Below are 6006 nucleotides of genomic sequence, written 5' to 3'. Positions count from 1 at the left end.
CTAATCATTTTTACACAGCTGCAACAATCAGTACCTTTGAAAACCCTGTCCTTTGGTCAAATTTAGTTAAAGCTGGCTAAGTCAGCCAGATGAGAACGGGCAGCCAGACCCAGCGCGGGGCCAGGCGGGCCGCCTCGCCGGGCACAGGGCAGGGAACGCCCCGCCTGCCTCACGCCTGCATCAGGCTCGTCCTGCCACGCCGCAGCGGTGATCTCACAAGCCCTGGAGTCAGTGTTACCCGTCGGAGGCACATCTGCCTGTCACACAGCCTGTCAGCTTGGAAACCTCTCCCCCCGTGGGCGGCGGAGGTGCCCGGCGGGGCGCTGCCCGCCAGGCCCGGACCCGGCGGTGCCGGGGCCCCGGCGCGGGGCCGCCCTCCGTGTCCCCGCGGGCTTGTTTCCCTTGGGCGAGGGAACGGGAAGGTGCAGAAATGCCTGGCTTTGTGGAGTTTAGGAGACAGGCAAGGTACCCAGGGGCAGGACGAGGCGTTTCATGGGGCTGATCAAGATCCGGCACCTGAGGGGGCCTGCAGGAAAGCTGGGAAGGGACTTTCTACAAGGCAGATGGCAAGCGGTAATGGGTCCAGACTGGGAGAGGGGAGATGCCGGTCAGACGCTGGGAAGGCGCTCCTCAGCCTGCGGGCGCTGGGCGCTGGCCCGGGCAGCCCGGGAGGCCGCGGAGGCCCCTCGGGACGGGGCTCGGACCCGGAGCCGCCTGGCGGCGCCGCGCGCCTGCGGCCGGCCCGGGGCAGGGGGCGGGGCCGCGGGTCGGTGGGCGGGGCCTCCAGCCAAGCCCCGCCCCGCCGCGGGGCCCGCTGCCCCCGCCCCTCCCCCCGCGCGCGCCGCGGGCCCTGGGGCCGGAGCCGCCCGGGAGCGCAGGGGCGGGGCCGCGAGCGGGGCGCGTGGCGGCCCGTTAGCGCCGGGCCGGGTCCCGCGGGGAGCGGGGCCTCCCGGGAGACTGCGGCCCTTCCCGCCTGCCCCGGCCGCGCCCCTTCCCGGGCCGTGAGAGGTGAGGAGGGCGGCCGGGGCTCGGCAGCGCGGGAGGGGGTCTGGGGCTGCCGGGAGGGGGAGGAGAAAGGGAGGAGGAGGAGGGCGAGGGCTAGCGAGGGGCGGGCTCCCGTCCTCCCCTCCGCCTGCCTGCCTGCCGGCTGTGGCGAGCGCCCCGGGGGGCGGGGGAGGGGAAAGGGAAACGGTCCTCGCCGGGTGGGCCCGGGGCCCCCGGGGCGGGAAGAGGCAGAGGCTGAGGCTGGCAGCCGGGCGGCGGGGCGAGGGCCTGGTGCGGGGCCAGGGGGCTGTTGTGCGGGCGGGGCCAGGGGCTGTTGTGCGGGCAGGGCGGCGGGGCCAGGGGGCTGTGGTGCGGGCAGGGCGGCGGGGCGCAGTGAGAGGCGGGGCTGTGCCCCCCGGGACGGGCAGCCCCCGTGCCCAGCTCAGGTCAGATGCATCAGTTCAGAGCAAAGACTCGGTGAAAGTGCACTTAAAACACTATGCTTTCAGGTACTTAGCCCGTTTGTCTCTTAACCCTCACGGTCGTAGTATGAAAGAGTGAAAAACTCATTTTTTATATGAGGCTGGTCGAACAGTAGAGCAGTGACTGCCAACATCACCCAAATGGGGAGTGGTGTTGTCACAGGGGAAAAAACCCAAAGTACACATGTAGAACATCAAACCACTGCTGTTTATGTGTATTGTTGGTTCATGTTTTTCCTTAAAGCCTTTCTGTGGCTTTGGGCTTTGAACTCGCACTCGTTTGGCTGTGTGAACCCTGATGTAGCTTAGCAGCCCAGCTGAAGTCACGCCACCCATGGCTCATTGTCACAGGGTGTCCGAGCAGTGAGGGCCTTTTTTAGCCAAGAACATCTGAGCAGGAAAAAGTTTGGCTTTGTTGGTTTCTTTTACTTAAAAGTTAATTATGAAATTATATAAGCTAAACTCCAAATACAGTCTTATTTTCAAGTAATTATCACTCAATTCTAGTTCTAGCGTGAAAGGAATAAAAATATGAACTCATGGTTATATTGGTGTAGCTTTTGTATCTAGAGCTTTTGTACTCTGTGTTGTGGGGATGGAACCTTTTCAAAAACAGATCACAAGGTGTGTTTTCATGAGCAGTTAATTAATTTTGCTAGAAATATCTCTGATCGTTAAGGTATTTTTGCATGAGAATTTCTGGAGACACATGTGGGTGAATGAAAAAAAAAGAAAAAAAGAAAAAAAAAGAGCCTTGTTCTTGCACTTAATAGACGTGTTCCTGATATAGAAGATTGTGTTCCCATCTGATGTTTTTCCTGTTTTCCACTTGCTGAACAATGATGAGGAGCATAAAGCAGGATAGAACCAAAATAATAATAACAACCCTGATCTGAGTCAGATAGTGTTTCCTCTGCTGTGCATCAGCTTTACTGAGCCGTCCTTCAAGTATGTCCTCTGGGCAGGTCTGCTACCAAAGCCAGCATGTTTACTCCATGGCAGTTGATTTTAACACATTGTGCTTCTCAGAAATGCAATGACTGCAAATTTAAAATCAAGAGAATTTGAGTGGAGATGAAAAGATCATCCTTTAGACCATTACCATCAAACAGAATTGCAGACTGTTGCAAACAGTCACAACTCGTATTGATGAACTTGTCCAGCTCTCCAGACTTTTGACCCACCGGTGCTTTTAAAAAGATTGTTCTTTGGTTGTGTTGATGTCTTGTGTTTTTGCTGATGTAACTGTTTCATTATGTGGTAAAGCAGATTAGGTAATCAGAACATGACCCAATAATGAGAGTTTCTACAGCTCCTAAGAAACTACAACGTGCTTTTACATTTTCCTTACAAAACTCTTACAATGGGAAAGTTTACCTCCTCCCCTATCAATTAAATTGCCTTTTATTATAACAACCTAACTGTTTGCCTTTTTTTTTTATAAGAACAAAATATTTCATTCAAAATCGCCAACAAAGCTACTGCTGACCATAAATAGGTGTATTAATTGGCTGTAGGGCTTTACAAAAAAAAAATCATCATATGGGAGAGATGAGGTTACATGCTTTAGGTGCAAGAATGAGGTGATACTATTATTCAGACAGCTAGAAGGTCCTTGCAGCTAGTAAAAAAAGATCAGACCATGAGAGGTCAAATGTTAGGTGTCACATTATGCATGCAGGTGTCCTGAGGGGCTACATTTTCTTTCACTTTAAAGTGCATGTAGTCGATTTTCTTGGTGCTGAGCCAAAGTAGACATTTTCAGAGGCTTAGGTTTTTTGAGGAGAGGTCAGTCTGTCTTTAACTGGAAAATTTTTGGTGGTCTGTAAATAGGAAAGGATTGAGAAGCACTGTAAGAGTAAGTTAATTTTTATAGAGCTGCTTCATTGAAGCACGTTTAGTGGTGGTACTTGGCTTTATTCACTAATATGGTCAATGTTACTTTTTTGGCAACAGTGTTCATTTTAAGTGCTTCATGTAGCAGAGAACTTCACTGCTCTTCACTTCATGGGATTACAGCTAGCCAATGATAGGGGTGAAAATGCACTGAGGCTATTTAAAACAAAGAAACAAACAAAACACAAAAAAACCCCAAACAACAGACAAACAACAACAAAAAAACCCCACAAAACCAACAACAACAACACCACCAACCACCAAACAAACAAAAAAAACAACTGTCTCTTAATCCAGTGTTCCTTGAGAGTTAATGTATTAAAATTTCCGATTAATTTCCTCTCTTTCTTTGGAGCCTTTGTTAATGTGTATGCGATTTGGAGTTGTGGAAGGAACTAAGGTGACTTTTGTGCAGTGACATGCTTTTATCGCCTTCCTCTCAGAAAGTTTAGGAATCATGGGACAAATGGAAGGAAGTTCTATCTGAATGGAGTAGGCAATATGCTTTCAAGTCTGGGATTTGCTTGTGTTTTTTTTTTTTCTTCAAATGGCTAGTTCTTACTTGTACTGTTATTTTCTGCCTCTAGATTTTTTTTTCTGCTGCCTCAAATTTTTGGAAAGAGGAAGACAAATGGAACAATATGATTCCTTGAACACTTAGAGATCATTCCAGTGTTATAGGTAATTGTTGTATTTACTCAATTCTAACAGTAAGGTATGCTACAAGGAATGTGATTTTGGCCCACAAAGGTACTGGGTTTTCCTTACACCTGAAATTTCATCTTTTTTGAGCTATACATCTTGTGAGGGCTTCCTTCTGGGAAGTGTACACAAGCAGGAATTGACTTTACTTTTGTGGACTTCACATCCTAGTGTTTGGAACATTTTATATGATTTAATCACTTTTGCTATTCATCAAAGTGTGCTTTATAGAAGACTATCAGTGTTAGTGCAGAGTTCACTTTTTAATCTTTTCAAAATGCATAAGACATCTCTAAATTTGAATCTTTTGATAGGAAAACCAAGAAAAGTTGATACTGAATCTGTAAGAGAAAATACTGCTTTAGGGAGATGCTTATATAATCACAAAATGGTTTTGGTTGGAAGGGACCTTAAAGATCATCTAGTTCCATCCCTCCTGCATTGGCAGGGATGCCTCTCACTAGACCAAGTTGCTCAAAACCCCATCCAACCTGGCCTTGAACACTTCTGAAAAGGTAGAATTATCAAGCATGGCTGCTGATTAATAATTATGAGTTAGGGACTATGCTGGCATTTTTCCAGAGGACAATGTTCTCTAAAGTTGAGAGAGGTATTGATTTCAATCTGTTCAGTGAAATACTTTGCCAATTAATTACCTATTCTGGGAATTCTAAGAGAAAATGTTGTTAAAAATTGTGACATCTTTATATAAAACAACAAGATATACATTAAAGAAGAAATGTTTATTGATAACTTGGGTTCTTGCTGCCGCATTGATCTGATTTTCAGAATTAATGGACGGCTGTTTATAAAATTGTACAAGATTTTTTTGTAAAACAATGAAATTTAAGATAGGACATTGGCTTAATCTCTTCTAAAATGTATCTGGTTAGACTTGTCCCAGTGCCTTAGTTGATACTTTTGTCTAAATAGTCAATATGCATTGTATTGACTCTATTGAAAATTATTTAACTTTATTTAAAACTTAATAAGGATTTACAAACTTGTTTACAATTTGTAATGCTTTCCAATTGAAGAAATTGCCACTTAAATCAACATTCTACTTTTATTTTGTGAAAACTCCTGTGGCCATATATTACACATTCAATGGTGGGGGTTCTTAAAAGAGTGTGTAGTTTGTTCTAGACATCTTTTTAGATACAGAATATAAGTGCTTTCCTACTTAAGGGATAAATACCTTTTTAATTTTGAAAATTGTCACCCCTTACAGTTTCAAAAAGCCACAGCTTGCCCAAATGTTTTGCATAATTACAGCCTTTTAAGCCTTTGAAAAATATATTGAAAATATAAGATGGTTCTCATGCCTACACTTAATGGATTCTATGTGAGGGAGAGAAGGAGCAGAATGTGTCTTACCCAAAAAGAGTTAAAGCCTAAGTAACATAACAAGAGTGCTATGGACAGCTTCATGTTCTCAAACCCGTTTCTGATAGACTTCCCTTAATTATTTCCTGTGGATTGCAATTGAGGACTTTTTGCTCAGGTAGGGAGGCTTTCTGTCTCCAACAATAAAGCAATTCTCTCCTTGGCAAAGCATTACTCCAGTAGCATTGGAAAGGATAACATGAAATGAAAATTTTTTATTAGGGAACACTGGGTACTTTGCCACCAAAACTGTGATTATTTCTTTCATCGCTCTTTGTTTTGTGATTATTCTGGTTTTGGTTAAAAAAGAAATCTCTCCAATCTTAGTTCTGATTAGAACTTAAACCTGTAGGAAGAGATGCTTTGCACTTTTGCATCCATTTTCTGTGTACGTTGTTTGTAAAAGGGAAAGAGCAATGAAGGAAGAGAAAGGGAGAAGAAAAACCTGTGGTCGTGTCTGCATACCATCCTGCTCTCAAAAATTTATTTCAAAGTATACTAAGCTATTGTGCAATCACAGCTATTTAGAATAAAAAAAAGAAGATATCTACATTAT

At 45.5% G+C, this 6006-nt stretch overlaps 1 protein-coding gene across 8 annotated transcripts in view; it reads left to right on the top strand.

Annotated features, from left to right (window-relative positions):
- The first annotated feature begins 862 nt into the window (after positions 1-862).
- The window catches only part of KLHL5 (kelch like family member 5), a 57891-nt gene continuing 52747 nt past the window's right edge, over positions 863-6006 (top strand). For 5 of the 8 annotated variants that reach the window (XM_051618127.1, XM_051618126.1, XM_051618128.1 and 2 more), the window contains exons 1-2: positions 863-1008; positions 3950-4043. The gene's annotated coding sequence lies outside the window, so the exon portion shown is untranslated. The remainder of the gene's footprint in view (positions 1009-3949; positions 4044-6006) is intronic. The other 3 variants (XM_051618130.1, XM_051618132.1, XM_051618135.1) reach the window with 2 other exon arrangements.

This window comes from Apus apus, chromosome 4 (assembly GCF_020740795.1).
Source record: "Apus apus isolate bApuApu2 chromosome 4, bApuApu2.pri.cur, whole genome shotgun sequence".
NCBI lineage: Eukaryota > Metazoa > Chordata > Aves > Apodiformes > Apodidae > Apus > Apus apus.
This window is presented reverse-complemented; position numbering and strand designations above follow the sequence as displayed.